Source organism: Talpa occidentalis, unplaced genomic scaffold (genome assembly GCF_014898055.3).
Source record: "Talpa occidentalis isolate TD23 unplaced genomic scaffold, MPIMG_talOcc4v2.1 talOcc4.12, whole genome shotgun sequence".
Classification (NCBI taxonomy): domain Eukaryota; kingdom Metazoa; phylum Chordata; class Mammalia; order Eulipotyphla; family Talpidae; genus Talpa; species Talpa occidentalis.
The window spans coordinates 66875933-66899354 of NW_023601212.1; positions in this window are offsets into that span (position 1 = coordinate 66875933).

A 23422-nucleotide genomic window follows, 5' to 3' on the forward strand; every position below is an offset into this window, starting at 1 on the left:
GACAATGGGCTTTTTGAAAATCTGCATGCCCTTTCTCTTCCTTCTGCACTCGGTCACTCCTGTGGTGTTCTGATTCTGATTCTGAAATACCTCCACAATTACTGCTCCTGTTCACTTTCTCTGGTCCTCATCATTTTCAGCTCATCATCTCCCTTTTGCTTTTTAATAAAATTCTTTCTTCCATCTCCTGTATTGCCAGTGATCTTCCTAAGTCACTGGTTTCATCACATCACTGCCCTGTTTAAACCCTTTTCAGTTACAAAATAGAATTCAAATTTCTTTCACTGAGGTCCTTTGCAGACTTGCTCCTGGCCCCGCCTTCCCTAAGCTGTAGCTGCGCTACCTGCTACCTCTTAAAGTTGGAGCCTGGGATTTGAGACTGTGATTATAAAATGTGAGGTTGAAGAATCTGAGAGAGTTCAGGTATAATTGTGTAAAATGTCAAGGAGAGACCAGCTTGCCCTTTTGGAATGCTTTTTTAAATACTATGTAGGTGTGGACTACCCTGGGGCATACTCACCTTTGTATTTCCATCCTTGGCACAGTGCTTGACCAGTGATGAGCAGAAGATATACAGTGAATGATTGAGTGACAGTGAAATTCCAAGGTGAAAAAGAAAGGAATTGTGTGTGGAGCTTTAATTTCTTCCAACTATGAAGCCAAGTAGCTTTTTTATATTTCATCCCTTAGCTCATATGTATACTGAGCTTCAGAGAATGATGGCAATGTCATTGTCTGCTTCATATCATATAATCATCCTAATTATTCTCCTTTATTTCAGTGGTGTATAATGCCTGAAAACTGGGTAAAACTTCACAGTTATGTTTGTAATATGATGTGATTTATTATCACTTTCCAGAAATGGGTAAAGTTGCAGAAGCATGCCAAGGTCACAAAGTTAATGTGACAGTGTTTATAGACATGAAGATTCACTATTTTTGAAACTTTTCACCAATTTTCAACCTTAAATGTTCCAATGAATTGAATCACCACTATGTTATGTTAACTGTTAAGCAGACAAGGAACACTGACGCTTTTCTTATTAGACACATGTTTATTATTGTATAGATCTAGCCTAACACTTAGTGAATAATCTCTGATTCAGTGCTCTGAATGTTTTTAAAATTCAACCACCGTATTGCTGAAAGACAGAAAACTCAAAGCATGAACCACGTGTAGACTAATAAAATAAATGTTACAAATACACAACAGTATATTATGGAGGTGGTTAAAAAGAGTTATGAGTTAAGTACGCAAATATAATTATAAGTAATTATATTCTAGGGTTAAAAGAGTAAATTGCATAATGCAGTAAATTGGTGATTCTTTTGTGCAAGTTTTTTACAACTGCTTTTACAGCCTCCTAAGCTCCCCTTCATCCCTGCCCCCTGCAAATTCTAGAAAGCTAGATTAAAAAGTTGTTAGCCTGCACTTCTGGCGAATAGAATTTGATGGAGATACATTGGCTGGTTATGGAAGATTATTTCTACTTTTATTTCTTGCCACAAATACATTAATTTTACATAAAAATATTAATTAAAAATTTAGATGCACAGCAGTGAAATGTTTTAATTTATACCTAAATATTGTGAAATTTCTTTGTATTTGGCCACCAAAATAATGGAGCGCACAGGAAGAGAGAGTGTCATATGTCATATGTCCGATCAAAGATTCCTAAGGAAGATTAATCAACTGATACATCCATCTATCTTCTATCCATACACTCACTCATTTCTATCGATCTGTCTCACTATCCATCATCATCATCTATCTATATCTATCATATATACATAGAGTTAATTTTTACCGCAAGATTAGAATGTGCCCACCAGTGCAGGATTTTTGTTTATCTTCCTCCATTTCTAACACTTCCTGGTTCTTCCTCTTGTTTTTTTTTCTACTCTCTCTTCTAGTATATTTTCATCATTTTCTGCACAGAGACAGTGCTCCCTACACTGAGGGTAGAAGATTCCTTGGCAGGACCCTGACAGCACCAAGAGGGGGTGCATTCATGCACTTGGGAGACAGCACACCTGTATGCATTTTAAAATCTGTTTTAATCCTCGTGCTTTTGATTCCCTAATTACTACTGTTTTCAAGGGTGGAACTGTTAGCAAAGGAAAGATGGGTCTTTTTCCCAACATGGAAAAAAATGAGAATTTGCTTGTAAAAATACTTCTTGTGACTGGAAAAAAATTAGAGAATTATATTTCATCCTGTCTGGCTCATCAGCAATAATTGATTGAATCCTACTTTTTAGATGCCTTCCCCAGGCTCATGAAGGGTTTCAGGTTATGCTACTTCACTCTCCTTTCTGCTTCCCTCCATGATGGGAGAGAGTCCCTGTTTTATGTCATGGAAAGGGGCCAGAATGGGTTTGCATAATATCTTTCAACCTTTTCTCGTGTGGAAAGAAAGTGTTTGGAAACACAAAGTTGTATTCTAACTTACCTTTTTTAAAATAAAAAAATTAAGTTATCAGAGTCCATTGATGTATAAGGATAAATACATGATTTATTCCTTTTCTGGATTTAAAATGAATTTGTATTCCGTACAGTATTGCTTACTGAGTGTGAGGACTAAATTCATCTATTACTTTTCAATCAGTTATCATCTTATCATTGAATAGAACACAATTAATTGGATGCTATTAATTTATTCAGTCATTGTAGTTGCCAAAGAAAACAATCAACTATTTAATTCTCCTTTGTATATAATTAATAATTATATACAGAAGAAAATAATTTGACATTATTAAGCAATTATCATTTAATTATTTCAGTTAGCAAAATCCATTAAATGCTATTCAATCAATTTTCCTATAATTATGTTATTTAGTAAATTATATTTAATTCACCTTAAAATCAAGATAAATTTGAAGAAAATCAGTTTGCCCAGCATAATTTAAAAACTAAACAATTCAATATGTTAAAAATATCTTTTAAAGAGAGGAACTGCAAATAGGGCAAACTTTGACAAGTTTTCTAAAATTGCACTTTTTGGTAAATTCATGTCACTTTACATTTTTGGATCTCAAACTATATACCAAGATCAAATTATCAAATCTTCTTTAAGATGATAATATTTATGCATTTAAATAATTATTAACGCAAGCCAGTTTTAATTAAGCTTTTCCAGGTTTGGTTTTTCCATCTCTACCACCCACAGAATTTGTCATTTACTATAGATTTTGGTACTGAATTGTATTCAAGCTGGTGTTTTGTCTTATAATGTATCAAAAGTCTATAGTTTTTTTTTTTCATGTATACAAACCCTTTCTTGTATCAAAATATTAACTTCCTTTGGAGCAAAAGTGTGTGTGTGTGTGTGGGGGGGGGGTGAGTGTATGGACATTCATGCATGCATATGTGTTTGTATTCTCCATTTATTTAACAGATTATTGCCCATATGGTGGGAACTGATTTTAATGGAAACAAAATAAATTGGGCTGATTATTGGCATGGAGCTTTGACCAAGGCTTATGGAGTACTTTTGGAAGAGGTTACAAGATTTAAACAATTTTAATGATGCAATGACAAGGTTTATAAAACTAACTATATCCAATTTTCTGGATTAGTTATCCAATCAGATTCCTATCTACCAAGTTTGTTGCATGTATTAAGAAAAAAAATAACTGAAAATTCAAAGTCATCAATACTTCCATTTCTGTCCCTGGAAAGGCCATGTATATAGCTGAGCTTCAATTATAATCAAACAAGTAACGATAAAAAAAAGTTGTTTCTTTTGGTTGGGTTGAATAGACATGACCCATTTTTTACATGGACCTTTTAAATTCTTCCAATAATTTTTCTTTTGAGTATTCAAAGATGCAGACTGCATCTTAGCTTTTTTCAGGCCCAATGGCGAAAATTCTACTTTTTTTTTTTAAAGATTTATTTGTTTATTTATACTAGCACTGGGTACAGTCAGAAGCGCAGGAGGGTGAGAGAATTCACCAGAATCAGAGTGGGGAGCAGAATAGGCAGACTGATGAAATACACTGCTGAGGGGAGCAGCAGGCGCGGCAGGAGAGGTCTGCCAACCATGTGGGACCCTCGCTGGCAGCTGGGGATCGAATAGGTGCTGCAGAGGCTGCGGGCAGCTTTGCAGCCCAGCGCTCAACCAATTCTACTTTTATGATACAACTCAAACACTTTGTCTTTGAGAGGCCTTCACGGATCCTCCCTCCCTAACCTGCTTCAGATGCATTTTTCATCTTTTCCCTCATGGCAATCACTGTGTGTCACTCTCTATTGACATGTTTATCACTTGGAAGGGCAGATAGTAAGGCATCTGGTGGCTTCTTTCACTTCTTAAATGCAAGCTCTTTGAGGAGAACCTCAACTTTTTATTCACGTTTGTTTACACAGCACATGAACCTAGACTAGGTATTTGCTGGTTGACTACAAATAATGTTTCAAAGAAAGTAGGGCAGGAGGGCTGAGAAGCAGCCAGTGTAGAGGAGTAACCTGCAGCCTGCACCCTGGGGTGGCGTGATTATATTTCGTGTTAGCCTTCTATTGGCCCTGCTCCATTTAGACATAATTGATAGTAATGGGAGGTGGAATGGATCCAGCTTAACAGAACTGAGAACCCCAAATCCCTCTACCTCCCACCTCATTATTTCCTGCAGTCCTCTCTACTCATGACTCTCCTACAATGAAACTCAGATTGTGGCAGCCAATACACTTAACTTGTTCTTAGCTCCAGGACCCATCACCTCAGATTTCACAACCTCTCTGGCTTTTCTCCACCCCAGGTGATGAAGTCAGGTGTCCAGCTTCTCCTCAGCTGTGCACATCTGAAGGGCCCAGAGACCCTGTTTAAAGCTGAAAATGCCTTTCTTTTTCAATACATATGTTGACTTGTCAACATGGATGGAATTGGTCTGCTTTCTGCTTATCTTTTTTTAAGATTTGTGTATTGATGTATGCAAGAGCTGCGGTGCAGACCAGAGATGTGGTGGGTGAGAGGATTCACCAGAGATAGAGTAGGGAGCAGCACAGGCAGATCTACTGAAATACACTGCTGAGGGGAGCAGCAGGTGAGACAGGAGAGATCTGCTGTGCCATGTGTGTCACCTCCCTGGCCTGCCGGGGAATGGAACTTGTGCTGCAGTGGCTGTAAATAGCTTCATAGTGCTGTGTCTTAACCCCTTGCACCACCAGGGAGGCCCCTGCTTCCTACTTTTCATTCAGTTATTGAGGAGCCAAAAATGACTTGTTAGCCTTAGGCTAGTTCCTCTTCCTGTTTCTAGCACTATTGCATTATGTGGTTGGTGGTTGCAACTGGAGTCAAAACCCAGTGAGTGATTAGTAAAAAAATGAAATAAGTCTCCCTACCCCACTTAATTTTCCTTTCCAACTTAAAAGGAAAGGAGACTTCAATCTATTTGCATTTTAAATTCAAAAAAATTGTATTTAAAGCACTTAACAAGGTCCTTTGCATATTGACAGCTCCTTTTTAACTTATCCTAGACTGGGATCTGTAATGTGTTGTGTCTTAATTTGCAGAATATGTGCACTGGCATAATGTTTAATTAGGCTTTGGTGTCAACTTTAAATCTAACACCATCAGCATCTAATGTAATACCAGAAGTACTTGACTTCTGCATGACAGATCTCTTGCTGGAAATCTATTTTCTCTGACTGAATTACCAAAGAAAGGGGGTGACAGTCAATGAGAAGAATGGAAGCCCATTTTCATAGATATTCCTGTGGCCATAGGCACAAAACAGAAGAAAATATAGTAAAGTGATAAGGGAAATCAGATGTACCTTTCTTATTTAATTGGCAGAATTCTGAACAGATGGGTGTAGATTAAATTTATGCATATAAAATTATTTTCTCATTGGCTAACATCATGGTTTCAGGTGGGCTTCATTTTTATTTTTATTTCAATTCAGGGATTGTGATGAGAACAGCTTCAGAACACAAGTTAAGATACAGTATTTACCTTTGAGAAAGTCACAACCTAGTAGTTGGGGTAAGAAAGGTAGAAAACAATAAAAGCAGGCAAGTTATTAGCTGGTGACTTTGGGTAGTTACTTAACTTTTATTAGCCACATCTTCCTTTTCAATAAAATGATAATGCTACTAATACTAACCTCAAAGTATTGTCAGGCAGGTAAAAAAAAAATGCATGTAAAACATTATATTTAATTCAGTGCCCAGCACCTGTGAAGTGTTCAATATATTTGAGATATTTTTTTGAGTTAACTTTTGCTAATTTTTCAGAGAGCAAAAATTGAAGAGACCAGTGTATATTAGCTTCCTGTTGTTACTGAACAAATTATCATATAATTGGTGGTTTAATGCAACATGAAATTATCTTATAATTCTGGAGACTTGAAGTCCAAAATCAGTTTCACTGAGCTAAAATCAAGGTGTTGGCATGCCATGTTCCATGAAGCACTAAGGGTTTTCCTTCCCTTTTCTAGGGTATCAAGATTCTCTGCATTCCTTGGCTCCTGACCCTTCCCTGCACTGACAATCTCTTGCATCTACTGTCATACAAACCACTTCATTTCATAAACATTACCCTTGTTATTTTATCCATCCATCCCAAGAGCTTTAACTTATTCACACCTGAAAGTCCCCTATGCAATATAAGTTAACGCTCACAGGTCTCAGGAATTAGCACCCAGATATACTTAGGGGCCATTATTCAGTCTATCATAGTTTTTGAAGAAGCCTAACCAAGAGGTGGTATGCAAAATGCTTTCAACTCTACTTCACATCCAGTACCATATAATTTCCTAGGACGCTCCTAGATGTACTGGTCTTTTTAGTGTCTAATTTCCTAAAGTTCACTTACATTTTAGAAAAACTACTGGGGCAAGTAGAAGATCCTAGTTCTGATCTATCAACCTAGGTCAAAGCAAGCAGCAGAAATGCCTTTGGAATAAGATGGTTCTGGTTTTATTTGATCCAAATGGGGATCTTTTGTAAGGAACAGGGATCTTTTGCAAGGAATAAGGATAATTCATGCAATGTTGTTCCAGAAATTTAATGTCTACTGATATAGCTTCTGTAAATCCTAGATTTTAACTTTAAAAAAAAATCTGTAGGCCTACAGATTGTGAAGTTCATATTCTGATCTTTGGTTCCATCCAAAACAAAGTAGTAGGTGTTTCCGTTCCTCCAAACTTGTCTATTCTGAGTAAATTGTGCTTTTTTCTATGAATAATTTCTATGGATAGATGCAAATTATCCCACATAATTCATAGATCCTCTCCTTATCAACCAGACAAGGATCACTGCTGGATTTCTCATGCACAGAGTTTACCAATTTGTGTTCTATGAATGAATTGCTTCAACCTCTGGGTGACAGGCTTGGTTTTATTGAGCAAAAGCTCAATAAAAGTTATACCATGATCCCATTTTATAATTGAAGAAATGGTGACTCAGAGGAGTAAAGTGGTTTATACAAGTCTGTGCCATATCACTGGAATTTGAGCTTGAATCTACACTTTTTCACTTTTTGGGGGGCTATCTCTTATATATCATATATATTTAGACACCCAAAAGTCACTTTAGTAGGTCATAAAGATTTCAGTTTCTTTTTTTCCCTAAGAGTCCAAGAATGAGGAGAAGATGTTGTAGTTCAGATGTGAGTATATATCTAACATGCTGGGAGAAAGCTGACAAATCAACTTAAAATTGAGAAAGGAGTCACACTCTGAGTAATGTGCCTCCATCAGTTAATGTGCAAATTAGGTCACATGCAGAAATTAAAGGTAACAGTGCTCAGCTGCTAAAATTATAGTTGCTTGGTCCCTTGGGAGTCCCTGCAGCAACTGTCAGGTCTGGGCCACCTTTTGCCAGCTGTTTATGAGGAAATCTTATTTTTGGAGAGTGTGTGCAAGTGTGAGCACACACACACACACACATACTCACACATGTGCGTGAGCACATATAGCCTCTGTTAGTTTCTGCCAGGTTCTTAGTGCTCTTGTTCACTGTGCTGCAGGACTCAAATGTCCAGCCATCTGCTCAGGAAATGGTGCTTTCACCACCATTATCAAATTATATTACAGCAAATATCAAATACAGAATGGATGGCAAGGATGAGGCTGTTCAAAGTGAAGGGGAACACAGTCTAGTGTCAAATAAGTGTCCTAAGTATAAAAAGTACATTTATATTTGGGGTAGGTGGTAGAAAAATAACAAAAATTCAACATATCAACTAATCTGATGCCCTTATTTCACAGAAAAAAAAATCTTAGTTCTGAAAAAACTCTGCCAAATAAACAAATCTCTTAGGCGAATAGGCAGGGGTCTCCTAGATTGGGCCAAGGCCTGATTGGAACTTGCTTATTTATTCTTTTTTTTTTTTAAGATTTATTTATTTATTCAAACAAGCATTGGGTACAGTCAGAAACGCGGGAGGGTGAAAGAATTCACCAGAGCCAGACGGGGAGCAGAGCAGGCAGAAGGACTGAGGTACACTGCTGAAGGGAGCAGCTGGTGGCAGGAGAGGTCTGCGCACCATGTGGGACCCTCCCCCGGTGGTGGGGGAACAGCTGGGGATCGAACCAGCGCCGCAGAGGCTGCGGGCAGCCTCACAACCCAGCGATCAACCACTGCGCCACCAGGGAGGTCTTATTTATTCTTTCTAATGCAACCCAGTGTCTTTATAATCAAAACTGTAAGTTTTTAGGCAGGATCTGCTCTTTCAGTTTGCCAAAAGCTGACCCTGTCCTCCTATACTCAGACTTTATCCCCACTTAGGTGGCCTGTCTGGAACCTGAATGCCAGAGTTTGCAATTGGAGATCCAATCTGTATCATATCTTCTGCTGCCCTGCTCATGATGATCTCTAAATTTTGATATCTTCTCAGATTATTCTCAAGTGTTTTTGCACCACAGGGAGGCCAGTCTTGCTCAAGTCTCCTTCCCCTCTTTTAGTTGCAAGGGGTTGGTAAAGTATGTGGAATAGGACTGGCTGCATAATTTGCTGGGCTCAGCACAAAATGGAAGTACAGGAGTCCTTGTTCAGAAATTAAGAGTTTTGAATTCAAGTTAGAGATTAATAATGTTAGCTATTTTTAATTGTTATTATTCAACTCTCAAGCCAATAAAGAACTACACAGTAAAAAAAAAAAAGAAAGAAATTAGGAGCTTTAAGATGGAGACAGCAGAATATTGGACAAAGCACAGGGTCTTTCTAAAGGGTGGAACTAGGCAATTGTCCCTATTAGAAACCAATACAGCTGGCTCTGATGCCTAGGCTGAGAGGAAATTCTAAGAAATCCAGTGTATCAAGGTTTCTCTAGTCCTTGTCATTCCTGCTCAAATATATCTATAGAATGGGAGAAATCTTATTGTATTTTACCTTGGACTCTTATTATATTTTACTGCTTAGAAAACTAAAAAAGTGAGTTGAGGTTTCATTTAGCAAGGAAGATAAAGAGCAGCATCTTTATTGCCAATGATTTCCGGCAAACCTCCTAACTTGTTGAGACCAAAACCCTAAAGAGATTATCATCATTTAACAGACAAAGGCCGTAATACATTATTTCATTTTTGTCACGTTAATATACGGAAACATGAAAAAATTCCTTACTTCCATGGATATTATATTTTACATTTATTATAAGAATTAGGAGCTGAAATAAGCCAGAGCAATGGATTGTGTGATGAAGTCTTCAGCGTTTCAGAAGAACTCAGTGCCTTTTCCCATGAAGACTTTAAGGAGTAATAAGAAATCTTTGTCCTGGCAAAGACAGGAAAGGATCTCTAGTTAAAGCTGGAAGATGGACTGCACATTTTTATCTTGGCTTCCTCTTTATTAGGATTATATAGAGTAATTGTTTAATAAGCTATAAATCCACAAACTCAAAATGAAAGAGATAAATGTGGTGGCAGATAAAGGATATAGAAAATACAGACATCCTATATATCCTAATGTATAGAAAAGAGAAAGAAGATGGACTATTTGTAACTCACTGATCAGAACAAAATTGTCCCCTTTAGAGAAGGGGTCGAGAACAGCAACTTAATTCAGGGTTGGGACCCCTAGAACAGCACTAGCTATCTCTGAAGTTGGGGATGCCAGGCGGCTGAAATGGGAAGACTATTGGAAATATGAGAGTCCTCTTCCATCCCTCCTAGAAAGGCAATTATTTTCCCCCATCTGACTAAAAGTAAGGGGGTTTACTCATTGAAGGAAATGAAGCAGAGAAGTTCCAGACAAGAGGATGCCAGACATACAAGGGGAGGTAAGGAAAGGGGGTTAAGTAAACATATTCACTATGAACTATGAGACTCCCCAGTCCTTGTTTCCCTTTACCACTAAGAAGGCAGACAAGTTGGGGCTCCAGGAGGGAGGGAAGCTACTTCTCTCATAAAAGACTTACAGAAACTAGCATTTGGAGATCTTCCAATGAAAATATGTGCTTCCCACCTGATCACCATATAGTTAACTGCAACTTTCAACCAACTCTTCCAAGGCACATAGAACATCTAATTGACTTTTGAATACCACATGAACCATCTACAGCAATCCTATACTATATAAAATGTGTCTGACAGTAAAAACAAGACCAAAATCAAGTATTACAAGAGACTCAGTAGAAAACACAGACAATAACAAGGAAAAGAAAGTCTCAACAACTCAATCGTACTTAATATCCTCAGAGAGAGAAGAGATTATATCATATTAGGAAATTCCAAACAGAATAATATAAATATATATCAGTTAGGAAACAAGGAGGAACTGTTGGAAATTAAAAATATAATGGTAGAAATAGAAATTTAATAGGAGACTTAGAAAATTAAGTTGAGGCAATTTTTTGTAAGCTACATTTCCAAATCTATGCATGCTAGGTTCTCATTGACTACCCAGAAGTCTGGATATTTTTTACCCAATATTATCTTCTGGTAAAATATCAGATAATTCTTCTGTTGATAGAACTAAACAATTTATATCTTTTGTCATTCTCCATGGATGCCTGTAATAAGTACCAGAACCTCAGTCTTCATCATTCTCATTTAGCTTTAAAATGCATCAAAAATAGTGGAGGGGAGAAGAAACAGACTCCCACGTAATAAGAGTTTGTAGATGGGCAGTTCTTCTCTATGAGAGTTGGATTCCATTTATCTTTCTGATCTATTTTCCTCACTCTGCTTCTTTGAGCTTTTTAACAGAATCTGTACTCCCCAGTGTTAGAACACACTGTGTAGAGTTTATGAATATAAATATGTCTAATAGACATAAGTAACTCAAAGTATAGTCTTGATCATTTTCAGTAATTGTCAGTCCCATGCATGCAAAGATGTTTCTCTTCCTTATTTACATTGTAGCCTTAGAAATTGAAGAAGTATGTGATACATAGTAGACATTCACTAAATACTAATTAAATAAATGAATGGGAGGTTGAAAAAGACCCTATGTAGGAGGAGAAATCATCTTCTATCTATAGACATTGGCCCTTTCTCACTGGGTATTCCATAATAAAAAATACTACATCTTATCAGTGGGAAAAGGAAACACAATCATCAACATAGATACTGAAACCACAGGCACTAGTCAAATACAGCATGATCACCCATATTATCTAGCATTAGGGTAATCAAAATTTAGCAGTCATACTGGCACTCTTTGTGAGTGAAAGGGGAGTGATCAAAATAATTGTCAGTCATTAGTTTATGAACAACAGGCCTGAGCATGAATATTCCAGGCAACTGGTATACAAGATCACCTTATTCAGGCTGTCCTTATATCGATTATTTCTAGATCAATATTGAAATAACATAAAGCAATTTAAAATGTCTTATATAAGCTTGTTTCTTGCAGAGAGTCCACATCCGGCAATATGTATTATGAAGGTTATTTCAACATTAAAAGGAAAATTATATAAGGACACCATTTGGGATTTATTTATTCTGTAAGTGGAAAATACAAAATAAAACATAAGTTTAGGAGCATGATTTTCAGGAAGGAGATGCTCAGCTAGGATATGGTATTTGCTGTAACATATTCCTTAAAACATTGAATGCTTTGTATGAATGCATGTCTGCATCTGGATTTCGGCATGAGGTCAAGACCTTTTTCCTTTTGCCTGAACCACAGTTTTCCATTATATATTTTTCTTTTCTCATAATCTTTCATCTTTTTTTTTCTAAAAGATTGTTTTCTTTCCCACATTAAGCCTAGTTCCTTCATAAAGCTAGGACCAAAGGGCTGCAGAAGGGCCAGCACCTTCTAGCAGGCTGGGTGAGGGGGCTTCCAGGTGATGAATGGATGCATGTGGAGCAAGGTAATAAACCAGCACCCCAGTCATGTAATCTTCCATTAAAATGAAATGCATACCAGGCATGCTGCGTTTCTGCAGCTTGTACCCTCTCCCATAGAAGATCATGAATAAAAGAGGGAAGTGTACTGCTGACAGATGCCAGCATGCATAAAGGACACTTCCTATAAAGACAAAGCTCCGGCTAACAGATGGACTAAAGATGTGAGATGCAGAAAGATTTACCAATCTAAATAATTCAAGGGAATGTCGTATGGCAAGCTCGCGCTTTTCAGAGAGAGCCAGCAGAAGGTGCAGATGGAAAGGCAGGCCAAGCCTTTCCCATAAACCCATTAAGAACAGTACTTGTCGGAGCGACAGTATGTCGCAGAAGGCCCAGGGAGAGGCCAGCAAATGAGAAATTTGCTTCTAGACTTTGTCCCACAAGGTCATATTTAACAGTGAAGGTTGCAGTATCGAATAAGAATGAAAAGGGGTGCTATATGTTTCACTGCTCATCCTCCTGCCATCTTCATACCCCACATTCCTGAGTTCTTTGTCTTTTGAGAACTGAAATGACGGAAGGTGAAGAAGCCCAAAGTCCTTGTGAGAGGTCTCGCAAAGTGCCATCTTTTCAGTGTGTTGACAGTCCATCCAGATGCAAATCCGGGGTCCCCAAGTCAAATGACATGTGGTAACACCGCTGCCTAAAAATGTCTGTCAGAGCAGATGCCGCCTCTGTCTCCAAGACCTCTCTGTCTGTCCAATCCTGTGTTCTCACATGTGATTAGGTTCATTTCCATGTACTTAACCTGCCTTCCAGAAAACATTATATGCAACTTGAGAAGAAAAGGGATGTTCTCTCCAGTGGGTCTCTCTCTGAATAGGTACTTGAATAAAAAAGAACCAAAAAAAAAAACCCCTTTCAACTTAAAGGGGTTCTCCTTGCAGAGCCTGAAATCCTGCACAGCTGTGCTGAAATCTTAGCATCTCAAGCAAGAGGAGTGGTCAGATCCCTTCAGACCTTGGTTAGCTGATTTACCCTCAGGAGACAATGTCTTCACTCCTTAACTATGAAGCAATTGAACACAATAATTTCTTTTTTAAGATTTATTTTTATTTATTCATGCATACAAGAACTGGGGTGTAGGCCAAAAGAGGTAGGGGGTGTGGTGGTGAGAGGTTTCACCAGAGATAAAGTGGGAGACAGAACAGGTGGATTGACTGAAAATGCACTGCTGAGGGGAGCGGCAGGGGAGACAGGAGAGGTCTGCTGTGCCATGTGGGTTATCCCCCTGGCTGGGTGTTGAACTCATGAAGCAGTGGCTGGTGATAGTTTGATAGAGTTTTAACCCCTGCATCGCCAGGGAGGCCCTGAACACAGATATTTTTAAATCCCTTTCCCAGAGAGGGTACTTAGTTAAACTGGATGAAATAAAAGATTTTCATGGATCTGGCAATGTCTTCATCAGTAGCGCACAAATTTGCCTCCAAGAACAATCACTGTATCATGCAAAGGTGTTTAACCAGCATATTCAGAGATTAAAAAAAAAAAAAAAACAAAACTTAAAGACCATTAAGTAAACATTTTACCCTATTTTAAGCTAGTAGAGACCTGCCTTTTACTTAGAGATGTACTCCATTTGGTGGGACTTTTTTTGTGTGTTCATATAAAATGAAAAAAGTAGTGAAATAGTTGATATGATTCGTTTAAAATCTCTATTGTGAAAAATAATCAGTCACCTAGTGTCTGTTCCCCCTGAGTACCTTTCATACAACTCTTCATGCTGATTGTATTAATTTTATTGATTGTGAAATTCAAAAGTTTTAGAAATGTTGGGGTAAGCCCAGAAAGAAGATTAGAGATCCCCATTCGCCCAACGGGTACAATTGTATGGGGGATATAAAAATAAAAATTAAAAATTAAATAAATAAATATTTAAAAAATTAAAAAAATTAAAATGAACTTGAAGCTTTGAAAAAAAAGTAGCATCGATGTGCATTACAAATCCTTCAAAAACGAAACATTGATTTTTGGGGGTTTTGTGCAGGTAGTTTGTTAATTACCCAAAATCTTATTTTTGAAAAGCCATGCAAAAATCAGATTGTTGCGACTTCTCTCCTATTCAGTTCCCTAAATCACCAATCCAAAGACTCTATTTCTTTTTCTAATTAATTTTCACTGGGCAGCAGCTGCCCTTACTTCAGTCTCCCCTCAGCCCTAACTCTGACAATTGTTCCAGTTAATAACCTAAAAACTGTCAAAAACCTCCAGGAAAATAATTCATGGAAGGAATTCTGAGGCAGATCCTTCTCTTGAGAATAATCTAAGAATCATTTTTCATTTGTCTAGGATTTTTATAAATACCAAGTGTTTTGCAGAGAGCTCCATTATCTTGGGTTATATTAGAAATCAGTTGTTAGTTTACTGTTAACTGATGTGCTACTTACCTTGAGTTACTTCTCTGTTGACATATGTGTTTGTGTGTCTCTCTCTGAGTGTTATTAGCAATAGTCTGGGAAGGTTTTTTCCCTTCAGTTTTTCTCATGGTTTTCGTGAATCCTTTTTGACACTGACCAATTTAAAGTCTATTCCACTGAGAATAAAGACACAAGTATTACAGTTTTAAGGTTGTGGCCATAGGCACATTGGAAATGGCACAAATAACCTCAGCCTTCTCTAGGGTGGCAGTCATCTCTTTACAGTGTTTCATGGTGTATATAGATATGAATTGATATCCATTTGCTTATCTCAGCCCACAAAAAGCTTGTTGCTGGTAATTATCATGTCAATGTACCACAGTCAAATTTAAACACTCCAACAGTTCTTGTATTATAGAAGCTTTTGTTATGACTTCACATAATCTTTTACCAGCTTTCCTTGCCTATTACCCTTGTGAAGAAAGAAAAGGCAGATCTCAATCCCAGGTCAGCTGGTAGGGGTGAGAAATGAGAGCACAGCTCATTTTTTTCTATCAGAGCATGCCCAGTTTGAGGTCACAATGGCAATTCCATTTCATAAATTACTAGAATTAGAACTCTGAGTGACCTTTACTTCCAGGCTCTGAGGAGTCCTGGGTACAGAAGAAGATGCTCGATTTTTGTTTGTTCAGTACCCAGGCACTAGGAAAGAGCTGAGTATGCAATTACACTTTCAAGTTAGCTGAGGAAATCCTGGCCCAGCCCATGAATAAGCCACATTTTGGTTATTTTGCTTGACATTAGTCCCCATGAATCAAATGAGAAAATCATGAAGAATAAAACCAACCAGTTATCTCATGTGGGAATCCAGCTCTTATTGCCTTATGAATAGTTCTTTTTGTTAAAAGTTTCTCTCATAAAGGTTATGACAAGATATAAATTTCCTCTTCTGGTTTTCCATTCAGGGTATTTCTCATCACATTTCAAAATAAATTTATAAAGGCCTATTTCTTTAAAAAGTGATAGTAAAATTTAACAACAACAGAATATTTATAGATGCCATCATTGTTTTATTTTTAAAAACTCTGTTGCTAAAGCCAGAATTCTTTTTGATGAAATGAAGACAAGAAATAAAATATAGAGATCCCTAAATGTCCTTCAACCAATAGCCTTTCTGTGAAGCAACTCTAGTCTCTAAGTTCTGCCCACATAAAAACAGATTTATAGTATATCACTCTTAAATATAAATAGATAAACACCAGATAATTGAGGAAAACACTTACTATATGACTTAGAGACCACTATATACAAATAGACCAGAGAGAGAGAGAGAGAGAGAGAGAGTGAATGACAATTATAGGGAACTGGAAAAAAGTACTATGATTAATATACAAATAGCTATTGATTGAAGAATGAGATAAGGGCAGGAATTTTGAAAGAGTATGAAGTTCTGCAAGAAACCTAAATATATATATAGGAATAAAAGTCAAAAAGGAGTAAAATTTTATGATAAATGTATAGAATCAAATATCTGAAAAGGAGTTCTAGAAAGAGGACAGAACATGGAGAAGAGGACCAAAATATTGACATAATATACTTCCTGAAAGTCAGGATACATCAAAGACTGAATTGACCCATGAAGAATTAATCTCAGTGGAAGGAAATGGCTGTCCATCAAGGTATCCACTATGGTGAAGGTGACAATACCAGGAATGACCCAGACAGTTTTTGGTCTTGTATAAAAGATTAGGAATCCAGGTGGCGTTTTACTTTATAGAAGAAGAAGCCAGTGGAAAAGTTAGAAGACAAACATGTCTTTGTCTTTAAATGTCTTTAGATTTTCACCTAAAATTTTACTTGAATTAATCACATGGTAAGATAAATCAAGACACCTTCAAGACAGCATGTTCTCAAAATTTCTTTTCCCATGGACCCTTTCTCAGAAGCTACTGAGAAACTTCTGATAGGAAGATACTCTACTCTCACACAAGAAGGAAATTAACAAAGAAGACATGGAACACAGAGAAGCAGAACTCCAGTGCGGGAAGAAACATCTCTAGGTAATAGCACTGTGTTAAGGCAGAGAGCAGTCCTTCTGTGGGAACCAGGCGGCACAGTTCAACAGGTTGCCCCCCCCCGCCCCACCAAACAAATGAATAAGAGTAAACCTACTAAGATTACTTTGTTTGACTATGGGGAGTAGGTTTAGAAACCTGTTTCACTACGAAGTCATCATAAGATCAAAGATAAAAGACAAAGCAATGATTAAGAGATTAAAAAAATATTAGGTAACAAAATACTGTACAAAGTTGAAATGTAGTCACAATGTAATCTGTGCTAAGCAAGAAATACATAATCTTTATAATTTAAACACTACCTATAGGTATCACTCAAAATTGTGAAATGACTACTTTGGGAAAGAAGGAAAAAAGTTGATACATGTGTGAGCATGTGCACAATTTCACTTGTGATGAAGTCAGAATATAATGTGTAAATATCAAAATTAAGAAACTTTAGTATAAATGGGTTATTACACAACTTGGTAATCTGTCCTAAAATTAATTGCTTAAAAGTTTAATATGGCAGCTTCCTAGAAGTGGGTCTTGGAGTGGGGTGAGGGCCACCGTGCAGGACACTGGTGTCTTCCACCAGATCTTACAAAAATATTTGTCAATTTAAATCATGAATATATTTTTTATACTAACTGATGCAAATTTCAGCACAAGCACTATATTTTAATATCAAGTGTAGGCCAATAAATGTAGCTGTGAAAAATAAGAAATGAGAAAAGTTTACTTTTCAAAATTGTTGGAATGAAAACAGATTGGTTAACTTTGTAGTTTTCACAGGACCATGGTGGATGACATACCTGTGACTGTGTAAATGTAATTTTTCTGGTGAGCATTAGAAATGCCAGTATGTCCACCTCACACAAATACCACCCTCAAACATACACATGCCCCCAACTATATACATGTAAGTAAAATGAAGCAGAGACTGAGATTGATGATTCACACGTAGATACTTCATCCACTGATTCACACACATACCAAAAAAAATATAAAGCAAAAATTCTATGTCTAACACTATGCTACATGCCAGGGATTCTGAAGTTAAAAAATAGGTTCCAACAATTCTTGACAAAACTATTAAATAGGAGAGACAGAAACTTTAGTCCTCAGTGCTTCAAATTTATTGCCAAACCTATGTGAAGAGTTTTGCCTTCAGTGAGGTTTCCGGAACATACGCTGCAAGTGAATGTTGTTTCTGGAAACAAATCTTGTCTTTCTGTTTGTGGTCAGAGAAGATGTTTGACAAAGCTTAAACAAATGATTACTTTGAAAATTAAAACTGATTACTTTTGGATGATTTAATTTAACTCAGCCCCGCCCCCTAGCCCCTCAAATTTGTTCATGTGGGAGGGAGCACCGTGAGAGTGCTGAACTGCTAATAGGAGTTGAACCTCGTGTCCCACTAACCTAATTAGAACTATCCCTGTAAATTCAAATCAGATAGATGCCCAAATTGTATTTAAGCCATAGGTCCTGCTTTCCTAAGTTCTAGTGTCCAAATGTGGCTTGACAGAGGCTAAGCAAGCTTCCTGACAGAAATTCCCTTAGCGGCTTCAGTTGTCAGGCAACTTTAGCCTGAATGGACCCTCATTCAGGGTCCCCTCCTAGTCTCCAAGGACTTAGTCTGTGCTGAAGGTTTTCACTGTATGTGTTTTGCTTTTTTTTTTTTAAAGATTTATTTTATTTATTTATACAAGCACTGGGTACAGTCAGAAGCGCGGGAGGGTGAGAGAATTCACCAGAGCCAGAGCGGGGAACAGATCAGGCAGACTGACGAAATACACTCTGAGGGGAGCAGCGGGCAGCAAGAGAGGTCTGCATGCCATGTGGGACCCTCGCCCCGTGGCCGGGGATCGAACTGGCGCTGCAGAGGCTGCGGGCAGTTTCACAACCCAGTGCTTAACCGCTGCGCCACTGGGGAGGCCCTTCACTGTATGTTTTAAAGGTATGACTCCCATACTTTCAGGTCAGCAGATGAGACATTTGCAATTCCTTCTTCTCCAAAGTGAGATTCTACTTCATTATGATGGACCCTTCTTGCTGCAACAAATTTTAACTTTTTGTGAGAATTGTTATGATTCATTGCATCCTGATATGATTGGAACACTGTTGGGCAGCTCCAGGCCAGGATGTACAATAAAGAATCGCTTCTGGCCAATGTACCATGAGCAGAAATCATCTTTTGCACACTCCCGAATTATTGAGGTGCTCCTCTGGAATTTCATGGTGTGTACAGAGAGAGGGGATAAAGATACTAAAGATACAGGAAACAAAACAAAACAATACTCCAGGCACTTTTATAGAATTGAAACTCAATTTCACTTACTCAGCACATTTCTAGACTTAGAGGATATTTTCCCAAGGTATATATAATCACATTTACAGTAAGAGAGTTTGGGGGAAATACTCAATTTCCAGTGAAATCTAGCATACCTCACTTCCAAACAACCCTCAGACTACCTCATTTATCCTCCATGGTCATGTTACAGAGTGCAAGGCATTTATGTTTTGGGTTGAGATAGGCCCAGGTGCTAATGAAGAAGGTGAAGAAGTAGAGTTATGTACCCCAGTCCAGTCTGATGACATCACTCAGGGAAGTTCTTAGGTGAACTATCAACACTGCATAGGAAGGAATATCCTCGTAGATGATTAAGAGTAGGAAAGAGAACTACTATATCTTGTGCTAACTTTATGGTGCTGCCTGTTCAGGTTTGCATGGTTAACCCCTCCCCCCATACCAGCAGCTGCAGGAAAATGGTGAACTTTACCTTCGCCTCACATAGGCACCCCTTCATGGTGCTAACCTCCAAATCTATGTAGAATATTTAAATGCAAACATTATTAAATACTGGCAGTTCCGCCGCGCCAGTCATATTTTCCCTTAAAACAAAAATCCACTAGGGAAATTATATGCAAAAAGCTATGTTAATAAAGCACTCAGGTACAAATTTATACTAAAAAAAAAAAAAGTTAGGAGATACAAAGCCTGAGAGACTTTTAGTCACGTACCAGCAAACATATTTCTCATATTCTATAGAAAGCTATTTTAACAGCTTAATGAGTAATCTAAAAAAATTATGTACAGTGTAAGTGAATTAATGTTACTGGAAAAATGTTAAGCTTTGATATTTCCAAAGTTGTTCAGGCTTCCATCCATTAGCTAAATGTGACAGCTCAGCTTTTGGGAACCATGTGTATTGTAGCAATCACGTAGCCATGGGCTTTAAGATCATATTTCCACATCAAAGGCAAATGTCCTTCATCCCTTCTAGGCTGATGCTTGAGGTAGATTCTCAAATGCGTGGAGGCAATTCCTCCCACAAGGCTAGCAACACAATAGGTGGGGTAAGCATATGGACAGGGTTGTTTGATATGAGCCTGTAAGAAGTCAATTCCTTCAATAGGCCTTGGCCTGTAGGACCAGCATCTGAAAAACCAGCCTTGAGGTTGGGGCCCTCTGATTCAAGGCGTTAATAGCAGCTATAAAGCCTACAGACTACAGAGGGCAAGGCTTGAAACAGTTTCATTTTATGGCAAATCACGCCATTCACAGCTTTTACAGTTATTGCCACATGCACGGAAATCTGCACCTGGGCATGATGCAAAAAACCAAAAAAGCTTAATAAGAGTGGGTGGAGGGACCATCCTGAGCATCATCTCGAGTACAGTGTTTATGGATTGTTTGTTCATTCTAATTTTCCTTTTGTCGGCAGTTTTTTGTAATGCCCCAGTTTGTGATGTAATTTTAGTAAAATCAAATTTGTAGAGCCCAAAGTTATATAATTAATGACATTCATTTTCAATTACAATCACTAATTGATCCCAGCCTGCTAAGAGGCCACCTGGTGGCAGGCAGTCACACTGTCATTTGGGCAGGTGGAGGTGCTGCCAGCTTGCTAATTGTCTGAGCTGGCTAGTAAAGTGATATAAATATCAATGTAAATAAAGTCATCACTTTAAATATATATAAAGTGGTATGATATTGATGATATATATCATTTGGTAGATATATATTTAAAGTGATACATATGTGATGTGTGTGTGTGTGTGTGTATATATATATAAAGTGGTATTATTTATATAAAGTGATGTGTGTGTATTTTAAAATCTTAGGCAAGTAGTGCCTCAACGACACACAATTCACAGTTTTATACAGATCATCATTTTGGATGTGATAGAATGAAATGAAGAATTTGAAAGGAGGTTACATAGGGCGATACTCGTTAGATATAGGAGAAGGAAGAAGGGCCTGTATCAGTGGATGAGAAAAAGTATCCTGGGGCTGGGAGACATGTTTTAGCTAATTGACACATTTGTCTTAGATTGTGTTTTTGGCTTCCTTACATTCCTTTTGAATATTCAGACAACTTCGTTACTAATGTGTCCTCTAAGAGCAAGCCTAAATTTTCTAAGCTGTAGATGATAGGTCACAAACCCTACAAGCGTTTATAACTGGGAGGAACTACCAGCATAGAGGTCTGGGAAATCATTTAAGGCAAATGTTCTCAAGGTGGGAGAGCTAGAACAACAGCACCAGGATCACCCAGCAACTTACTACAAATGCAAATTCTTGGTCTCCAGCCTAGACTTATAGAATCAGAAATACAGGGTGGGAAGCAACAGTCTGCAGTTTTACAAATTTTCCTGATGATTCTGATGCAGACTAACTTTGTTACCCTGACTGAGGGTAACATACCCAGAAGTATGTTACCCAGAAAATCAGGTTCCAGAGTTCTCTAGGCCATCCGTCCACAAAGACTTGTGAGGATATCATCTGACAGAGGATAGTTAGAGCAAACGGCTTTCTGAAACCCAAAAGGTTCTAAGGGAAACATGGTTCTGAAGTTAAATGGCAAATTAATAAACCATAGCTTATTCAGATCCACTCCCTTAACACGTGAGTTACGTAAAGCTCAAAATATTTTGTGTGGCTCTTTACCATTCTGTTCTTATTCTTCATCTCAGTTAGGGATCTTTCCTCTTCATTGCTCTGTGCGTAGTATTACAGTTTAGCCCAGTGCTTTTCATTTTAGCCTCCCGTGCACCCCTCTTATGAAGTCCTCAGTGTGCTCCCTCTCAGGGCTGCACACTCAGGTAATGGCTTGGTATCAAAGTCAGACCAAACAGGGAATTGAAGATGGAAAGAAAGAGAGGAAAATTAACATCAACAAAGATGGGCAGGCAAGAGGGAGGGTGATGATAGTGAAGAAAGGAAAAGAGAGAGAACTGAGTTAGATGAGAAGAAGAACAGAAAAGAGAAGCCAGGAGTAAGGAACCTGAAGAAAGAGCAGGGAGGGTGGAAGAGACAGGAATACCAGCAGCTGTTTAGAATAGATTGCATGCCCCATCCATTCCGAGTGGACTCTTTCCTGTGTTCGTCAGCCGTCTGCAATGCGGTGATTAATCATTCATGTCAGAATCCCTAATCCTATTCAATGGAAAACAAATGCCATGGCACCCAGCCCTTTGCTTATCCCATGCACTTCGCATGCTCGCCTGGGTGAGGCCGTCTGGGACAAAGATGGTTTTCTGGGGACCCTCAATGCAAATTCTGGGCTGTTCCACACGTTGAAGATGCCCTATGATCTCCAGGGCCTTGCCTTTTACAGGAAGAAAAAAATCACTAGCAATAAAGGTCAAGTTGTGCCAGTTAAGCAAACAATCAACATTCATTTAATTCTCTTTTAAAGAGAAAAGTAGCCTTAGTTATTTATAAAGCTCCTTCCTCCAAGGAACACAGGGCAACCCATACCAGTAACTTTGACAGCATGCTGGCACTCCTCTGTGGCAGGGGTTAACTTTGTTGTCTCATTTTATGAATTCTTTCTAAGGTTGTGCAATCTTTGTCCTCCCCATTTCGGTCTTCTGGCTTCATTTTCTTTATTCTTTTTTTTTTTTTTTCCTTATCCACATGCAGTTTTCAATGGAAGAAATAGTTTAGGAAAAGAGGCTGCCCTAAACTGCACTGATACAAACAGCCTTGGAAACTGCCGTTTGCGCTGAGAAAATAGTGAGACGTCTACAGTCGGGCTGAGGCATGCAGGTTCTCGAAACAGGAGACTAAGCTTCAACTCCTGGTCTCTACCTGGTAGCTGTAGAGCCCACAGCACATAGCATTGCATCTGTGAATATCAGTTTCCTTAATGCAGAGGTTTGGATACGTGTAAGCACAAAAACATCATAGTATATCACAATAGATGTGGACTTTTTCTTTTGTTTTAATCTAGTTAACTAGATACCTGAATCTTTTCATTGTTGTCCTGGCAACTTTTGAGAAGAACTGGAGCAAGTATGCCACTTTCTAGGGTTCAGCATTACTTTTTTTTTTTTTAGTTTTTTTTTTTAATAGAGGCATGTTTTTTATTTATTTATTTATTTATTTTTTATTTATTTTATTTGTTTGTTTGTTTTGTTTATACATGCACTGGGTACAGTCAGAAGTGCGGGAGGGTGAGAGAATTCACCAGAGCCAGAGCGGGGAGCAGAGCAGGCAGAAGGACTGAAGCACACTGCTGAGGGGAGCAGCGGGCGGCAGGAGAGGTCTACGCGCCATGTGGGACCTTCCTCCTGTGGCCGGGGAGCAGCCGGGGATCGAACCGGCGCCGCAGAGGCTGCGGGCAGCTTCGCAACCCAGCGCTCAACTGCTGCGCCACCGGGGAGGCCCTCAGCATTACTTTTTAGAACTTAATTGCATG